Here is a 20,107-nt window from a genome sequence, read left to right on the forward strand (position 1 = left end):
AGGATTCGAATCCAGCTCTTTGACTCCGGGTCACATGCTTCTAGCCAATATACAAACACACGCTGATTTACTGGACCTACATTGCAACTACTACCTGCTGGATATTTCTTTTCCCTTGTACTACAGACACCCACTGGGAGTTGTCCCCGATCCTCTAGTTTGCAAGTTATGTGAGAAAGAATAGATAAATGGATTTGACACAAGAGGCAGCATTGCCACAGTCCTTCACCTTTGGTTAATTAGGAGCAAGCATGCAGGACAGAGAGAAGGTTAGGATATTGGAAAGAAATCAGATGCAACTGTTCGGAGTTACAGAACCCCCCTGCTGTGCAGATGGGCTGTGACACAGGCGACACGGAGAGGACAGAGCTCAATACTCTGGTACTTTCACTGATGTAGCATCCCAAGAAGCTTCTAAATCAAGTTGCTTTCTTCCTAAACCATGAATAAAGGGAAACTAGAAAATACAAAATAAAAGCCATACGATGTCTGAAAATGAGGTTTTATTTAATGTCTGCAGTCAGACAGGCAGAGTGTTGGTTAGCAAATATTTATGGAGAGCTTGCTCTCAATGAGGATCCCTGAAAGCTAGAGAGAGTACAAAAATACATAAAATACAGTCTGTCCTCAAGGCGCTTCTACCTAGGGAGACATTCTGTGGCACAATGCACCGAACTGTGCCCAGCGTGAAGACGTAACAGCCCAACAAGCTTCAGGAAGCCATTTGACCGCCCGAGGCCTAATGGCACACTTCGTGCACACACCCGCCTAGCTTCACGTAGTAATCTTTGTTCAACACTCTCAGCTGTGTAGGCATCTTTGCTTCCCAGGAATAACCAACTGTAATATCATAAACTAGGTTATAATTATCCTTCCTTTCATTGTTTTCTCTAAAGTGCCATAGATAAAGAAATATCCTTTGAAGCAAAGCTTAAATCAATCTAGCATTAGTTTAAAATCATTCAGGCCACTGATGTACCCTCTCAATTCATCTTTGTCAACTCTATACCTCACAATTTCTCCAATCGACTCACTTCCTTTTTCTACTCCTTCAATCATAAATGCAATGTTTGATAAGAAAAAGGATATTCATATATTCTTGCACTGTAAGGAAATACTCTTATAGCGTCTCTCACAAATAAAAAAAAAACTGAGATATCAAAATTTTAAAAGTCCAGAAGGGCAGGGGCTGGTTTTGGCTGTTGGCTTCATTGGAGTCACTGGGATTTCTTGTAGGTTATGGGCATTTGAATGAGGACATAATTTCATGATTCTGGAAGAGAGTAGACGTAGCCAAGAATTGAAACTCCATGCAAAGTTGCAAAGTGGTCAAACCTCCAAAGAAACAAGGTTACTATGCCGATTTCAACTAGTAAGGTGACTTCATCACAGGACCAGTGCACTGCTGAAAACAGACACACAAACCAAAAGCCATAAAACATGTAATCATAAGGCATACATTTATTAAATTATTACTAAAGGTTCCCATTCACTGTGTGCCTGCTCTATGCTGGATACGGTGTTAATCACTTTGTTGAGCACATTACAGGCTTTTAATAACTATTAGTTGATTTAACATCTTATTTTTAACCTTCACAAAAAAACTGCAAGCAGCTTTTATTAGTTCCATTTTCTGTCTGAGAAAATCAGGTCAAACAGCTAATAAATGATGTCTAAGCACTTTGCTCCATACTGAGCTTCTTCTCACTAGGCAAAAAAATCTGATGATTCTGCATTGAATATAATTTACAAAAAATTGACTTTGTTTTCTGTAATTTGAATGTCCTTAAACTGGGCATTTGAAAGACTCTTCTAAATTGCAAGCATATAGAAAACACGAATACATCATTCTGCCTGCATAACTGAGTGGTTAAAAACGCAATTACCTGACCTTCCATTGTTGTGGATTTGCATACACGCAATTTTGAAGTCCTTTGAATGAGACAGAGTAAGATATCAAAAATATTACCTAACTTGATAATTACTACCATAGCAAACACAATAGTAAAAAATGTATAGTTGCATTTCCATTTGAATTAATTTTTAATTATGAAAGCTAGAGAGAGAGAGAGAGAGCAAGTGAGAGAGAAGGAACAGTTGATAAAGGGAAACTACATTAAGAGAAGGAGAAAAGGTGGATTTGAACACAATTGATATTTGGCCTCTATAGTCTTTTCTACTTCTAGCATTTTAAGAATATAAATTGCCAATAATGAACAATTATACCCACTTTTCTTTCTTTTCTCTTATTGGAAACAAACTTAACATAGTTTCTTCTTTTTGCTGCTATTGTTATGCCTACAGTACCCTATAATTCCCCAAAATTATACCGCCATCAATCCTAAGGATCAGTTTAATTGGTGGCAAATCATTGTTGGTATTTTCATATTGGACATAGAGAAATTACAATAGGGAAAATTTGTGATTGACCAAGATCCTGAATCTAAAGAGGAAAACGTAAACACAAGAAGACAGAAACCTCTTGCTTCAACATCCAGGGTGTGTATCCTAAAAATTAAAAAAATATGTATTATTTATTACTCTTATTTTTAACACACCATCATAACTGAGAACTGACAATCACATATTATGACACATGAGTAGATATTTCCAATATAAAACAAATTATATGTGCATTCTATTCTACAGCAGTTTGATTTTAAAATATTTATATTAAATCTAAACGGAGACAAATAAAATATTGAGCATAATATACTATTAGATTATCTGTATTTGAATTTTATTTACCAGTAATTGAGGTAGAAAGAATATGCATCAATGAAATCTATTTATATTCCCTCTACATTATTTGTGGTTTGGACTGACCTTAATAAATTAAATATTATGAATACATTAGCCCTTAGAAACAAGAATGAAGAGGATGCAGACGCTCTTTTGGAAATCTATGACCTTGCTTGCTTGAAAGATGCAGTAACTGTCACGGCCATGCCAGTCTGGATGATGGATATTCTAAAATGTTCCAGGGAGCACACAGCAGAGTCCTTCATTGAAGGCAACAACGGCTTTACATAAAATCTGCCCCCTGCAGAGTTCCTGAGCTTTAGCAGACAGCCGGGTACACAGAGGGAAAGACAGGGCATTCGGAGCAATCAGCCGTGGGTTTGAAGTTCACTCTACACCTTAGTGAACATGGGGCCCCGGACAGGTTATTTCATTGCTCTGAGCCTCAGTTTCCTCATGGCAAAAATGAGGTTAATAACACCAAATTTGAAGAGTTATGTTGGGAAAAAAGTACCTCAACAGGTGTACTGATTTCGTTCTTGCACAACTAAGCCTTCAGGATGGGAATCTGTCTGCTGTAGCTTAAATTTTCACATGACACAAGCTTAACGTGTGTCCTTTGTCAAGTTATTGCTCAGTTTCTCCATCTGACGCGTCACCTCCCTCATAAGTATAAGGAGAGAACTTCTTGGAATAATAAGTCCTAGGAGAAGATCTATATTGCATGTCACAATATTTACTTTTATTACTGTTTATAGTTTTAAAAGAAAATTACAGTTTTTCTTATAGGAGTTTAGTTAAGTGAAATAGAGTTCCATGAGATTTGCAGTTTTTAAGTGGACCTGGGGGGCAGAAAGGAGTCATCTGTCCAAATCACACCGAGACCTTTAGTAGGTACCCAGAACTATGCAATTACTGCTTTCAGTGACAGCTGTCTGCTAATATACCCAACACTTTTAAGCAGCCCCTTGAAAGTTTCTACAATAAATAAAACGACTTTTATCTCAAAATGTGAGAAACGTAATGCACATCTAATTCTGATCCACGAACAAGTTGATCTACTAGCATCTCCAATCTACGTGTTGAGCGCTAGACTTTTTCACTTGTAGTAACTTATTATCTCTTTGTTTACATATTTATTGCATGTTTTCCTTCCTACCAAAGACTGGAAACTGGCAGCTCATTAAAACCGGGAAGGCAGAGCCTCTAAATGCAACAAGAACAAGAAAGAAACAATTACCCACAGTAAACAAAAGAAAGTTTTCTCTGAGAGCTACATTAAGCAGCATACTTTGGATAGCTTTCATGCTCTGTCAACTTCCAGGCAGGCCATTAGAGGAAGAGAGAGAAGAAAGAAGGCAAAAAGACCTCAGAGCACTTGGCCGGGTTTCCGTAATGAGCTTCCTGTCTAACTTTCCAATAAAGGCCAGCTCCAGTAATGGGCCCCTGGCGCATTTGAGATTCCTAAGCCACATGTGTTGCTCCACACAGCTGCGGGAGGAAGAGACAACCAAAAGGCTTCCCTGCCTTTTATACAGCTCCTTAAAGGCGAGGTCCAAGACCTCATTCATCTCTCTAGCCCCAGCTCCCAGCCAGGATTAGGTGTTTGTAGAATCAATTTGAATATGATTATGTGTTTTTGAGGGTATTAGGTTAAAAAGATCCTTTAAATGACTTATCTGTGAAGCATATTTTTTCCCTGACCAAACTGTATTGGGTTCAGCGACTGTTTTAATGCACGTTGATCCCTGAATCTCCTCCTCCAGATACGCATGCACATGCAATGATCTGTTCTTGTTTCTCAGCCACTTATCCCCATATTTAACTCATCAATCATCCACTCTCAGGCTTCCTTGCCAGGCCAGATGCTTTGACTAGTTTTAACCTTGACTAGGACATTCCAGTGGCCAGTCTCTAAGATTATCCTTGATCCTCTGTTGTTAAAACGATGCAGGAAAATGAACCTAAGAACATTCTCCCCGTAAGGTGGAGGCTGGTCTACCCCCTCTAGCCAGCCCCTGCTACCTCCAGCTGGCTTTTTTGAGGACTTCAACATCAGCGGGAACTCTACCATTCTCACCAGCAGCCTTCATTTCAGAGTCACCTGCCCCACTTCCACCCACCCACTGCCAAAGCTCTGGGAGAACTTACATCCTGGGAACTTACATCTCTGGGAATCCACTGGGGGTTGAGTTTCTTCATTTGTAGCGGTTTGGCTTCTGAGCAGTGGCCGCAGTTGATAATGGAGGTGATAACGTCCCAGGTGGGTGAGGTCTGAGCAGCAGCACCGCAGGCCCAGCTATTGAAGACTTAGTGGCATGTTCTTTGTTAAAAGTGCTGAAGGTGGTCACAAGCAGTTCCCATGAGCTCCGCCATCACTCTGCCCTGAGACAGGAGGTGTTTCAGAAGGCTGAGGTCTCAAACCTCATGCTAAGAGGATCCGAGTCAGTGACTACTGACTGCATTGTGTATGTCAACAAATTCTCTACAAGGCTTCCCCAGGCTAGCAGCCAGAGAAGCAACTGTTACCATCATAAACGCCACTGTAATGAAGCAATTCTGTTCAATGATATCATGGCCAAGACCCAGATGAAGCTCCCCTGCAAAAGTGACGTTTTTTTAAGACTTTATTTTTTCAGAGCAGTTTTAGGTTCACAGCAAAATCGAGAGGAAGGTACAGAGATTTCCCATATCCCCTCTGCCCCTACATACACATAGCCTCCCCCATTACCAGTATCCCCCACCAGAGTGGTACCTTTGTTGTAACTGATGCACCTACATTGACATGTCATAATCACACAAAGTCTGTAGTTGCCCTTAGGGTTCACTCGTGGCGCTGTGCATTCTATAGGTTTGGACAAATGTATAATGACATATCCATTATTAGACTATCGTACAGAGTATTTTTACTGCCCTAAAGAATCCTCTGTCCTCTGCCTATTCATCCCTCTTCCCAAAACCTGAACCCCTGGCAACCACTAATCTTTTTATTGTCTCCAAAGTTTTTGCCTTTTCCAGAATGTCATATAGTTGGAATCATACAGTATGTAACCTTTACAGATTGGCTCTTTTTCACTTAGCAATATGCATTTAAGTTTCTTCCACGATTTTTACGGCTTAATAGCTCTTTTCATTTTAGTACTGAATAATATTCCACTGTATGGATGTACCACAGTTTATTTATTCATTCACTTACTGAAGACATCTTGGTTGCTTGCAAGTTTTGCCAATTATGAATAAAGCTGCTATTAACATTCGTGTGCAGGTTTTTGTGTGGATGTAAGTTTTTAACTCCTTTGGCTAATTATCAAAAAGCATGATTGCTGGATCTTATGGTAGTAACATGTTTAGTTTTGTAAGACACCACCAAACTCTCTTCCAAAGGGGTTGTACCATTCTGCATTACCATCAGCAATGAATGAGCATTCCTGTTGCTCTATATGCTCACCAGCATTTGGTGTTGTCAGTGTTCTGGATTTTGGCCATTCTGATTGGTGCATAGTGGTATATCATTGTTGTTTTAATTCACATTTCCCTGATGACACATGATGTAGAGCATCTTTTATTATGCTTATTTGGTACCCGAATATCTTCTTTGGTAAGATGTCTGTTATAAAAGTGACATTTTAATTAAACAGAATAATTCTCCTTAATAACAATGCAGTAAGCTACATTCTTCCCTTGCCACCTATCCTTAAAGTCATCGTTATAATAAGCCATCAAGACTTATTATAAAACTACAGTAATCAAGACAATGTGGTATTGGCATAAAAATAGACACAAGGACAAAGGCAACTTAGTAAAGAAAACGAGTCTATTCAAACAGTAGTGGTGGAATAATTAATATCCATAGGAAAAAAACCTGAACTTTGGTCTATATATTGTATCATATACGGGCAAAAGATATACTATATGATTCCATTTATATAAGTCTAGGAAATTCAAACTAAACTATAATGACCAAGAGCAGATCAGTCATGGCCTGGGTAATGGAGAAGATTACCGAGGGTCATGAGGAAACTTGGGAGTGAAGACAATATATTCACTCTCTTGATTGTGGTGGTGGTTTCACAAGCATATACGTATATCAAAACTCATCAAGTTATGGGGCTGGCCCCGTGGCCGAGTGGTTAAGTCTGTGCTCTCCGCTGCAGGCGGCCCAGTGTTTCGTTGGTTCGAATCCTGGGCACGGACATGGCACTGCTCATCAAACCACACTGAGGCAGCGTCCCACATGCCACAACTAGAAGGACCCACAACGAAGAATACACAACTATGTACCGGGGGGCTTTGGGGGGAAAAAGGAAAAAATAAAACCTTTAAAAAAAAAAAACTTGTTTAAAAAAAAAAACTCATCAAGTTATATACTTTAAGAAACTGTAGTTTATTATATGTCAATTATAGCTCAATAAAGTTGTTTTTTAAAAAGCCGACCAAAAAAATCATTACTCTATTTAAGAAAACCACCTGCTTCCTTACAAAAGAAAGAAGCAGATGGGGAAGATGGGAAGATGTCCACAGTATATTGCGAAGTGTGAAAACCAAGGTTCAGAGCCATGCTACTACTAATAATAGCAAACTTACAGAATACTTATTTGTGGCAGATATTCTTCTACATGCTCTATGCATAATAATTCATTTATTCTTGCTAATATTCATATGAGGTGACACTATTACTGTTTTTTTCCTGAAGAAGATTCACCATGAGTTAACATCTGTGCCAGTCTTCCTCTGTTTTGTATGTGGGTCACTGCCACAAACATGGCTACTGACGAGTCATGTAGGTCCATGTCTGGGAACTGAACCCATGCTGCTGAAGTGGAGTGCAATGAACTTAACTGCTAGGCCAGAGGGCCAGCCCCTACTTTACACTTTTGTAAATGAGAGACCTGAGGCTTGTCCCAATCACACAGCTAATACCTCGGGAATGAGGGCTGCTAATCCAGCAGTGAGATCCTGGTCTGTGCTCTCAACCTCTACATTGGACAGCAAGATTCTACTTGTGTAAAATAACTGTGCCTGTGAGGGCAGATGTATTCAGATTAGGGAAGGAGAGTGAAATAGGGAAAAAGCACTGTTGAAAGGGAATTTTGCTCTTTAACGTGAATTCTATTGTTCTGTTTGAATTTTTACAGCAATCGGTCCTGTGTCAGTTGGTCTTTCTGGAAGCAGATGCTGAGAAGTTAGAAGTGCAAGTGGTTTATTGGGAAGTAACACCTGTGAAGAAAGATAAAGAGGAAGCAAGATTCCGCGGGGAGAGCCTCAGACGATCCAACGGACTGGCCCGAGTCTAGCCAACCCAGTGGAGAGCTCCGAAGCAAAGCTGCCCTTTAGAGGAGGCTCATCTCATGTTGAGTAGGATTGGCCAGACCCTGGTAGTCCTGCCGTGCTCAGAGTTGGCTGTGGACTGCTCAGGAAAGCGGACCCTCGGCTTGAGCGAAAGCTCAGGAGGATTCTGAAGGCATTGCAGAGGAAGGCTGCCAACCACCGACACTGTGTAGCAGGACAAGTTCCCTCTTAAAGGGAGATCCGAACAGCTCTCCTCCTTAGCTGCCACACTACAAAATAGGGAGAATACATCCTCTTACAAAGCTCTTAAGCGTACGGTAAAGCTTCCAGAACTGGTTCCCAGAACTGGTTCTGAGACAGAAGATCTGCAATCATTATAAAGCATTGCAAATTTCAGTGAAATAGAAATGAGAAGAGATATTTATCCAACTACCCCAACTATTGATCAGAAGGTTTGAGAAATGTCTATTTGTTTAGTATGTTATTCCTCCCAGTGGAGAAGGGAAAAAAATGCCCAAGTTGTATACTGAGGCTTCTCCAAAAGAAATTGCCTCTTTATATCTGTCCAGTGTGGAGGGCAATTCAACCACCCCTTCTAAAGAAATTCTTTTCCAGAAGGTTTGGCACTTGGTTTGATAATACTATGTCAAGTATCACCCCTGCACTAGTATTTCTTTCTTTGTTATTATATTATTATTATATCCTTGTAACAGTTTCCATGCAAGGCAAAATAAGTCAAGGTGGAATCTGAAGTCATCAAGGCAAAAGACTCCACTTTTATTTTCAAATTCAATAGAATCAGATATGCAAGTAAACATGCTCAAAAAAGAAATAAGTTTGCTATTCCCAGTACTCTCCCAATCAAGGGAAAGGAAATAAATCTCTAGGTTATTGAGTGAAAGTGACATGGTGGACTGTCCTGGCAGGTCTCTCCTGTTTGAAAAGTGGTTGCACTGCTGAGCCATATGAATAATTAAGCAAGCACTCGCCACCTGCAGGAAACAGAAAATGAAGGATAAGTACTATAAAAAAAGAAAATCATTTTCACTGGAAATCAATAGTTCCAACTTGATAAACTGGCACAAAATTATTAATTCTCTATGTTTTACAAATTGAGACATAGAACTTTTTAAGCTTTACCTGCTCATCTTTAACGATTATAAATTCTTCTCTGTGTTCTCTCTTTTCCTTTTCAATCAATGCCCTCACCTCAACACACACACATACACGTGTTCACATATACACACTAGATTTTAAACATGTAACGTGACTACAGAAATAGATTGTGAATCAGGAGAAAAAAATTTGATACTCGTTATCTGCTACTGAATATTCTGCCTTAGGTTAGTCAGTTAATTTTTCATCTAAATTAATTTTTAATTCAATTTTTGCAAATGTCCAAGTAATGATTGAGTAAAAGATAAATATGCAAGCAGAGACACTTTCTGCAAAATGGAAATGTATTCCTAGTCCAAAGTCCCAGACAGAGTATCTCCCCCCTCATGTAGTGTTTCATCCCCAGCCTGTGTAAATACAACGGCAATAGCCAGAGAGCAGTTTGAAATGCCTGCTTAAGATGAATTTGATTGTGCATCCATCAGAAAACAGCAGAAATTCAAGACTGTGAATCAGGTGACATTTAAAACTAACTACCCTTCATTGAGCTTTTGCTGTGTTTCAGACTCTTTGCAAAGCACTTTACTGACATTATTCTATTTAAATATTAAACAACAATGTTAGTAGGTAGATATTAAAATCCCGATTTTAGAGATAAAAAAAATCAAACCTTAAAGGATTAAAAACCTCACACAATGAAAGACCCAGAATTCAAAAGCAGCTTTGCTTTACTCCTAAATCCACACGATAGTGACTCCATATAAAACAAAGGAACAGTGATGTTGGCTCTCAAACATCAGTGTCCATCAGAGTCACCTAACAGACTTGTTAAACCAGGTTGCTGAGCCCCGCCCACAAAGTCTCTGATTCAGTAGGTGGGGATAGGGTATTTGCATTTCTATCCAGTTCCCAAGTGATGCTCATGCTCCATTTTGAGATGCATCATTCAAAACCAATGGCTCCCAGACCTTTAGATTCCAGACAGCAAAACATTTTCTTAAAAATGTAGTTTTACAGAAGGTGACCAGATTTTATTGTACTAGGTTGCTTCATAAATATGCACACTTACATACACACAAAATCAACCCTATATTCTAGTGTCTCTATAATTTCTTTTTGTTTTCATTTTTTTAATGAAGGCATAATTTATATATCAGAAAACTGACCCTGCAAGTTTTGACAAACATATATAGTCATGTAACCAGCACTATAATCAAGGAACAGAACAGCGTCATCATTCCAAAAAATACCCCCAGGCTTCATTGTAATAAGCCCCTCCCCCACCCCCAGCCCATGGCAATCCCTGACATATTTTCTGTTTCTACAGTTTTACTTTTTCTAGAATGTCATATAAGTGCAATCATACAGTATGTAACCATTTTGATTCTAGCTTCTTTCTCTTAGTATAATGAATTTGAGATTCATCTATTTTGTTTTGTGTAGTTTGTTCCTTTTCATTCCTGAAAGACATTCCATTGTATGGATATACCACCGTTTGTTTAACTAATCCCCAGTTGAAGAGCATTTGAGTTGTTTCCAGTTTGGAGCAATTATGAAAAAAGCTTTCTAAACATTCGCATGCATGTTTTTGTGTATGCACCCAGGAATGAGATTGCTGAATGGTATGGTAAGGGTATGTTGAACTATATAAGAAACTCCCAAACAGTGTTCCCAAATGACTGTATCATTTTACATTCCCACCTACAAAGTTTGAGAGTTGTTCCACATCCTCACTAAGACTTAATATTGTCAGCTGTTTTATTTGTTTGCTTTTAATCTTAGCAATTCTCATAAAAATTTAGTGAGATTTCATTGTAGTTATAATTTGTTTCCCTAATGACTAATGATGGTGAGCATCTTTTTTTTTGTCCTCAAACTTTCTTCTTATTTTTCAAAATTGTCTATTCTAGTTCCTTTGTCCATGTAAATTCTAGAATCAGCTTGTTAATTTCTATAAAAAGTACTGCTGGGTTTTTGAATGTCGTTGCCTTGACTCTACAGACCAATTTAGGAAGAATTAAGGTTTGAACAAAATTGGGTCTTCCAGTCCATGAGTATATGGCATCTCTCCTTTTATTTAAGTCTTCTTTGATTTCTTTCATCAACATTTTCTTGTTCTCAGAATACAGACCTTTAACATATTTTATAAGATTTATACCTAAGTATTGCATTTTTTTGGTGCTATTGTAATGATGCTTTTTCAATTTCAATTTCCAGTTCTTCACTGCTAGTATATCAACAATTTAATTTACAAAGATGCTTTAGTGCTGAAAGTGAAAAGAATGCACAGTAAGGTGTCAATAAATATCTTTGGTTTAGTGAACGAATTAATGAATAAGTCAAATGAGAGGAAAACAGAGTAAGAAAGCAGCTTCAGGCTGTATAGAAGGAATGAAGCTAAGGAAGTAGTGGGTCGAGATGTCTAAATTCCATCCTGATATTGTTCAGCTCTCCTGTAGAGCTTATCTTGCATTCTTAGACCTTCAGACCCATGCCTCCTTCTTGACATTCTGATCTCAACTTATATGTAACTGACTCAGCCCCATCTCAGCCCCGCCCTGTTTTAGTTTTTTTCGTAACACTTTTTATTGTTCAACCTTTCCTTTTTATTGGCTTATTTGATTATTTTTGGTCTTCTCTCACTAGTTTTGTTTACTGCTATACCAAATTACTTAGAACAATGTATGACTCATAGATGGTATCTATATGTGTTTGTTGCATGAAAGAAGGAAAGGATACATAGATACAGGAATGAGTTGCAAAAATAACCATTTTTAAATAATACAAAAGTAAAACCTACTTAAAAGAGCAAAAAATATCATAACGTACTAGAAATATTTTTTTTAAAGTGTGCAAGATCTTCCTGAAAAAGATGTATAATATTTACTGCTGGACAGAAAAGAATGCCTGAATAAAGAAGATATTTATGATTGAGAAACTTAAAATCACAAAAGACATTAATTTTGCCTAAATAAAATTATGAATGTATAATAGCTAGCACTAGTGTGAGGGGAGTGAGACAAGTGAGGACCTTGACCAGGGTGCAAAAATTTAAAAGGGTACCAAGAAACTCTGTAATCAAGATAAATAACATTTTAATGCAATATGTTCTAAAACTCAAAATTGATGCAAAAGTCAGCGATTAACAAAGTATAAAAAATTTCCATAAGGAATTAAAGACAGGATCAATCCTGATTTTCCGTCTTACCTCTGCCTTCAATATGATTGGGTATGACAGTGTTATTGATCCAGTCTTTATTGAAAATTCTGATATTTTGTTATTCAGGTACTTTTGGCATTAATTTTTGTGTTCTAAAACATTATTTATCTTTATTATTGAGTTTTTTGGCAACCTCTTATATTTTGCACTTGAGGTAAATACCTCACTCACATCACTTGACTCACCCTAGTTTAGGCCCAGAAAATTTCTATGAAAATTACATAGGATTTTTATTTAATTTATCAAATTGGTTCTAAAGTCCATGTATAAGAATACAGGTCTGAGGATAGCCAAAAGGAATTGAAATCTAAAAGCCAGTCAATACTTGGCTAACATACTTAGTTAACATCACAGGTCAGGGTATACACCCACTGCCAACTCAGGAAGCACAGAAATGAGTTACAGTAGCTGGAGTGTGTAACCAAGGGAACTGGTCAGGAGCAGCCAGATTGAGAGAATGAATCTGAAAGAGCTTCAGCTAAAAGAAGCCTCCAAGTATCCATACAGATTACAGCTGTAACCCAGAAAAGCACACAAGGGACCCGAGCCCCCAGGATCAGAGTGGATGGAGGACTTGGCGGGTGGGCCTGGAGTCCTAGTTATCTCACTAGGTGATGTCAAGAAGACATGGGATATCTTTAAGGCCCTCCAGGTACAAAACATATCTGTTCATGGAGTGGTTTGGAAGAACTATCAACCAGATTTACAGTAGATGCCCCTCGCAAATCTTCTTGCCGTATGACGGCTTTGGATGGTCACTTGGATTTGACTTACCTTGATTTCTTGACTCCTACTCTGGATTCACCCCTGTTCCCATGATGGCCTGAAACATGGGTTCATCCCTTTTGATTTTCAGATTCCCCCTGCCTCCCTGCCACCTTACCTGGGCAATGAACTCTACCCACACCCTTAACCTCCCACCACCACCTCCCAGTCAGTTTCTCTCTCCTAGTTACAATCTTCATCGGCTCCGACTTCTAGCTCCTCATGAGGAGTCATACTGTTCACTCGTGACTAGCAGGACTGTATGACCTAGAGAGGAAGAAATACGTGTATTTTTCTATCCAGAAAGTGAAATATAAAAATCAAGTAACAGAAAAATAGAGATTCTTACCTTTTTTTATATATATATTGTGGGACGAGCTATAACTAAAAAAAATGAATAAAGGTGAACTAAAAATTTTAAGAAAAAGGCAGACCAATTTTATCTGCTATTAAGATGAATATGAATTTTAAAAGGGATGCTAGGAAACAGAATTTCTCCTGATTACTTTATCAGCAACTAATGCTAATACATTTCTGAGAAGCGATCATGTGCAGCAAGTACATCATTCACCACAAAATTGAACAAAGAAACGGTGTCTGCAGTCAAAGGAGGATTTTTTTCCCCTCTCATTTGGCCCTGCCAAACCCTTTTCTAAAGCCTCTTGTAAACATGAGAAAGACAGGCAGACTATGCCTTTCTTGCTGTCAGATGAAACCCCTGTTTTCCAAAGTGTAGCAGCATCTCTATCTTAACAAGACAAAGCTCTTACATCGTACAATTTAAGCCAGGTCAGTGAAAACTGACATGGTTAGCATGCTCATTACTACCCATATCTGGGATCAACACTGTGAAAAAGAACATTCTTTGAGGCCCACTAACCTCAACAGTAATTTTATCCATTTCCTATCTTCTCCAAAACATTAATCTCACTTCTCGGTTATTATACATTTATTTCTGGTGAATTCCTCTCTGATTAAATTAACTTTATCAAACCAGTAGTAGTTTAAGAAATGCAAGTTACACAATGAACGCAGTTACAAAGACTGTGTCCAGAGAAATTTATTTTCCAGTGTTAATTTTTTGCTTGACATAAATTGCTACCACAAGCCCTATAATAGTGCCAGACCTGAGCATGCTGGATGCTTTACGATGCCTTATTCATGTTATCCTGAATACATTCTAGAGCTTATTATATTTTTCCCTATTTCTGACTTCAGAAAGATGAATTTTTTTATATTTTCCACTTTGCGCTGTTTCATTTGCTTGATTTATCAACAGGAAAATGGTAATGCATTCTATAGGTCATTGTCTCCTTTGTTTCTAATAATCCATTCAAGACAGATAGCCAACACATTTTCAATTAAATAATTCCAGAATCACAAGACAAGAGGTAACACCGTTTATGTAGCGATTGGGCTGGGAATACTAACAAGCTTGGCACATCAATTCAGGGTAACATCCTGTAATTCCAAAGTTCACCTTGAAGTTTGCATTGCATTTTCTCATTCTGTTTAAATATGTGTCTTTGTCAAAAGAGAGCAATGCAACTTTTTACTTCATTCTATTAGTAATTCTTAAAGACCAAAAATTAAAGGCAATGCCAAATCACAGCTTTGTCAATGTGCTACACATCCTGGTGACATATACATTTTTGGCCCCAAACATTTTTCTTTCTTAATTTAGTTTCTTTACTAATGCGTTCTAAAATTGTGTACAGGTATACTTTCTTAAGAATGTGCGAAAACTAGTTTCCCAGAAAGCATTTCAATTTGGATACATTTTTGCTTTTTCATTGAAACAGTTTTAATGGATTCACATTGACTAAATAAGCACAGTAGCTCTAAATTGTGAGGGATGGTGGATATAGCAATCTTCCATAGAAGTTTTAACTATTATTCAAATTTGGCAATATAATACAGATTTACTATCACACATATATAATTTTCAGTTCAATTTAACCCCCATCTTGTAAATTCCATGACTTACCACAATAAATTAGCAACTCATTCTTTTTCAGAATTTAAAGTTACAAATCCCTTTTCTTTCTTTTTTTTTTCAAATTTTTATTTTTTCGGATGTACATCATATTTCAAATTTTGTATACATTACATCATGTTCACCACCTGAACACTAATTATAGTGCATCCCCTCACACCATTTATTGAAGAGACTCTCCTTTCTCCATCGTATGCTCTTGGCTCCCTTGTCGAATATTAGCTGTCCATAAACGTGTGGGTTTACTTCTGGGCTCTCAATTTTGTTCCATTGATCTGTGTGTCTGTTTTTGTGCCAGTACCATGCAGTTTTGGTTACTTTGGCTTTGTAGTATAATTTGAAATCGGGGAGTGTGATACCTCCAGCTTTGTTCTTTTTTCTCAGGAATCCTTTGGCTATTCGGGTTCTTTTGTTGTTCCATATAAATCTTAGAATTCTTTGTTCTATTTCTGTAAAAAATGTTGTTGGAACTTTGATAGGGATTGCGTTGAATCTATAGATTGCTTTAGGAAGTATGGACATTTTAACAATGTTAATTTTTCCAATCCAAGAGCACGGAATATCTTTCCATTTCTTTGTGTCTTCGATTTCTTTCAACAATGTCTTATAGTTTTCAGTGTACAGGTCTTTCACCTCTTTTGTTAAGTATATTCCTAGGTATTTTATTCTTTTTGTTGCAATTGTAAATGGGATTATATTCTTAATTTCTCTTTCTGCTACTTCGTTGTTAGTGTATAGAAACGCAACCGATTTTTGTACATTGATTTTGTATCCCGCAACTTGACTATAATCCTTTATTATTTCTAAAAGTTTTTTAGTGGACTCTTTAGGATTTTCTAGATATAAAATCATGTCGTCTGCAAAGAGTGACAGTTTCACTTCTTCTTTTCCAATGTGGATCCCTTTTATTTCTTTTTCTTGCCTGATTGCTCTGGCTAGGACTTCCAACACTATGTTAAATAAGAGTGGTGACAGTGGGCATCCTTGTCTGGTTCCTGTTCTTAGAGGGATATCTTTCAGTTTTTCTCCATTGAGAATGATATTTGCTGTGGGTTTGTCATATATGTTTATTATGTTGAGGTATTTTCCTTCTATACCCATTTTATTTAGAGTTTTTATCATAAATGGATGCTGTATCTTGTCAAATGCTTTCTCTGCATCTATTGAGATGATCATGTGATTTTTATTCTTTATTTTGTTAATGTGGTGTATCACGTTGATAGATTTGCGGATGTTGAACCATCCCTGCATCCCCGGAATGAAACCCACTTGATCATGATGTATGATCTTTTTAATGTATTGTTGTATTCGATTTGCTAGTATTTTGTTGAGGATTTTTGCATCGATGTTCATCAGTGATATTGGCCTGTAATTTTCTTTTTTTGTGTTGTCCTTGTCTGGTTTTGGTATCAGGATAATGTTTGCTATGTGTATTGCAAAAAATAAGATAGTTACTGACAGTAAAGCAAACTAGAAAACACAAGTAATTATCCGAATAGTTCAAAAATGAAAATGTTTTAAGATAAAGTTAAAGATAATTATGTCTGTTTTAAAGTTATTGTCTCTCACGTTCAAATCCAACTTCTATACTCTGCTTTCTCCTTCTAGAGTCAGAAGTCTGTAAATCACACTTCTGGAAAGTTCTGCAAAGAGAAGGTATTAGAGGAAAACCTCACAAATGGAGGAGAAAGAAGGGGCTGCCTCTCCTATTTGCTTATTTTGGGCTTCCTGTATGCATCTTATTTCTGTAGCATCACCCCAGCCTTGCTTCTCCAGTCAAGCAATGGTGATTTGTTCTTGTAGCCTCAGTTAAATCTATTTTGTAGTGTTTCCAACACTTGCAGAATCTGCCTTATTATGTACCCTCAGAGACCCCAGGAAAAGTTCACCATCACTTCCCTCCTCAGTAGGCTGAGCCCCAGACTCGCAGATCCCTCCTCTGAGCTTAGGAACATCAGCACCATCAGACAAGCTCTTTCAGCTCTAAGGCCAGGATTTCAGCTGTGTGGAGTCCCTTCTGTAATCGTCCAAGTTTTAATCATTGTATATTATTTTCTTTGTTTTCCCAACTCTAGGAATGGTAGCTGCTTCTTGCAATTGCTCTTTCCATAATACCATCATGTTCTCTTTTTGTCTTTCTTCAGTTTTAAATATCTAGTCAACAATTCTTTATATTGAATTCCCTCTATTAAAGTAAATTCTATCTCCTAATTATCCCTGACTGATGTAATGTCACGAGGCCATTAGCATGGAGAAAGTAGATATAAAATATTTGAAATAAAACCCTCACACAAAGGAAATACTTTTGAAGAATTACACCTTAAAATAGATTCTTAAAATAAGATGCATATCCTTCACAAAAGACTAATTAAATTATTTTTAGAAATAAATCCATAAGGACAAAAGTAATCAGGAGAAGAGATGCTAAACAAAAAATTTTGAAAAATTGGAAAGCAGATAGAAAAGTGGCAACTGACCTAGAAAACCTGAGAATGCTAAAACCTAAGCCCTAGGGAATAAAAAGCATAGAAGCAAGCCAATTTGCACATTAGAATAAAAGAAATATTTCAGCAACTGGCAGCACGGGTACTTCTGAGCAACGTGTTCCCTGAGTTTTCTTTTTGCCTCTTATCCCAGGTTGGGTGCTGAAGCGGCAGGAAACCTGGAAACACCAACAAACACAGACAAAAAATGTCCCCCCAAAAAGCCTTCCCCATCCAGGCAAAGATCCAGAAAAGGGGTAACTTATCAAGATATTAAAAAAAAAATTAGGCAATAACCACTCTACTCCAGCAAACACTACAGAAAAACTGGGATCCCACCTACACTTCTGCCATCAAGTATCATCAAAGCCCATTGAGGAAACCAGAATTATACTCTCACCAAGCTGTAATAAGTCACTGGAACTCCTCTGCCAGGGACACATCCATGACAGCTAAGAAAGGCAATGGGACTTTCATTCCTACTGAAAGGTAACAAAGCATTCATCTCTGTGGGATCAGTGGAGGCCACATGGGAAAACTAGTTTCCCATCCACACCCGAAGATATTGAGGTGCCCCTCTCCTTCTCTGCTGAGTTGATATTAGAGGGGTCTAGTGGAGAGTCAAGTCGTTTGCCAACATCCAGTAGTAACAAGGCACCACCTTCTGACAGTGTCAAGCAGGCCATGTGGGAAGCAGTAATGAACCGCCTCTCCCACTCCCAGCCAGAGTGGTATTAGTGGATGCATAATAGAGAGCCTGATCCCCCACCCTCACCCAGCAGTAACAAAGAGCACCTCCCCCACACCAGTATCAATGGAAGCCAAGTGAGGAACCTGGACTTTTACCCCCCCCACCTGACACTAATGAGGTAAGACTTCTCTTCCCCCATTAGAGTAGTGTCAAAGGATGCCTGCTATACTGCAAATTTAAATAAGGTCCAAAGTTTCACAACATAATAACTAACATGTCCAGGATTCAATTTAAAAATCACTCATTATACAAAAACTAGGAAATTCTCAACTATAATGAGAAAAAACAATCAATAGATGCCAAAATTGGAGCCAGATGTTGGAATTATCTGACAAGAATTTTAAAGGAGCCATAATAAAACTGCATTGACAATTACGAACATGCTTGAAACAAATGAAAAAATATGAAGTCTCTGTCAAGAAATAAAGAAAGTCCGAATGCATTTTTAGAACTAAAAAGTAAAATAACTAAAATTTTAAAACTCAATGAATGGGCTCAACAGCAGAATAGAGAGGACAGAGGAAAGAATCAGTGAACTAGAAGACAGAACAACAGAAATTAACCAATACAAACAACAGAAAGAAAATAGACCAGAAAAAATTAACAAGGACTTGGGGACTTTAACAAAAAAATGTAACATTCTTTTCATAGGAATCCTGGAAGGAGAGGAGAAAGATGGTGTGGCTGAAAAAGTATTCAAAGAAGTAATGGCTAAATTTTTCAAATTTGTCAAGAAAATGTAAGCTTACCAACTCAAGAAGTCAAGCAGACTCCAAATAAAATAAGCCCAAAGAAACTACACCTAAGCACATCATAGTCAAACGCTGAAAACTAAAGAAAAGAAGAAATCTTGGAAGCAAGGAAGAGAAATTACACCTTTCCTAGTGGGAGAAATAATTCATGTAAGACCAGATTTCTCATCAGAAACCACAGAGGCCAGAAGGAAGTAGTACAACATTTTTCAAGTGTTGAAATAAAAAGACTTCAAATCCAGAGTTCTTTATCCAGCAAAAGTATTTTTCAGGAATGAAGGGGAAAAACACTCTTAGATGAAGGAAAACTAAGAGAATTTGTCACCAATGGAGCTACCCTAAAAGACAGGCTAAATTAACTTCTCTAAATAGAAAAGAATTGATAAAACCAGTAATCTTGGGACATCAGAAAGAAAGAAAGAACAATATAAAAAGAAAACATATGGGTAAATATGGTAGACTTTCCTCATCCTCTGAATTTTCTAAATTATGTTTGCTAGTTGAAGCAAAAATGATACCACTGTCTGATGTATTATAAGCCTGTCTAAATATACAGAAATATGTAAGGCAATTATGCCATACATGGTAAGAGTAAAGGGATATATAGAGAGGAAATACTTCCGTAGTTCACCTGAACACCAGTAGACTCTAGTAGAGTGTGTTATGTATATATAATGTAATATCTTGAGCAACCGCTAAAAGACCTATACAAAGAGACACACTAAGAAAAAAAACACCAACAGATAAATCAAATGGATTTCTAAAGTATGTCCAAGTAATCCACATGAAGGGAGGAAAAAGAAAATGGAGAAATGAGAAACAGAGAGAACAAATAGAAAACAAAAACAAAATGGCATACATAAGCCTTAACATATCAATAATTACATTAAATGTAAGTGCTCTAATTATAGAAATCAAAAGACAGAGCGTAGCATACCCAACTACAGTCATGCACTGCATAACAACATTTCAGTCAATGACAGACTGTACATA

General features: G+C 37.6%; 1 long non-coding RNA gene across 2 annotated transcripts in view; it reads left to right on the forward strand.

The window, feature by feature from the left end:
* LOC111769104 (uncharacterized) overlaps positions 1-19,210 on the forward strand; it is a 51,435-nt gene extending 32,225 nt beyond the window's left edge. Inside the window, exons 2-4 of one of the 2 annotated variants that reach the window (XR_011428855.1) lie at positions 7,878-8,483; positions 17,766-18,480; positions 19,014-19,210. This is a non-coding gene — a long non-coding RNA (uncharacterized lncRNA). Of the gene's footprint in view, positions 1-7,877; positions 9,122-17,765; positions 18,481-19,013 lie in introns of those variants that run through there. The other variant, XR_011428854.1, reaches the window with a different exon arrangement.
* Positions 19,211-20,107: the final 897 nt, after the last annotated feature.

The sequence above is a fragment of the Equus caballus genome, chromosome 19 (genome assembly GCF_041296265.1).
Source record: "Equus caballus isolate H_3958 breed thoroughbred chromosome 19, TB-T2T, whole genome shotgun sequence".
NCBI classification, from domain to species: domain Eukaryota; kingdom Metazoa; phylum Chordata; class Mammalia; order Perissodactyla; family Equidae; genus Equus; species Equus caballus.